Source organism: Gekko japonicus, unplaced genomic scaffold, assembly GCF_001447785.1.
Source record: "Gekko japonicus isolate JY-2015 unplaced genomic scaffold, Gekko_japonicus_V1.1 scaffold69, whole genome shotgun sequence".
In the NCBI taxonomy this organism is placed as follows: Eukaryota; Metazoa; Chordata; class Lepidosauria; order Squamata; family Gekkonidae; genus Gekko; species Gekko japonicus.
In genome coordinates, this window is record NW_015175972.1 from 1,718,839 (window position 1) to 1,719,108 (window position 270).

The window sequence follows — 270 nt, forward strand, 5'->3', positions numbered from 1 at the left end:
TTGAAGGCTATAAAATAGCAAAAAAGCATATTGTTTAACATTCCTGCGGTGAGGACGGAGATGTGCGCGCAGCAGAAAAACCGAAACTGACGAACAGTATCGCGGGAAGATATAGGTTGGTGTAACCAGCAAAGTATTCCGAGTGGGTTGAACAGGAAGACGACATCCTAGAAGGGTAACAACCAACAGGAAGAAACTCGGACTCTTCAAACTGCAGGACCGGATGTGAGTGTATGCGAACAGACGGGACCTGCAGAATGGCAAACTGAC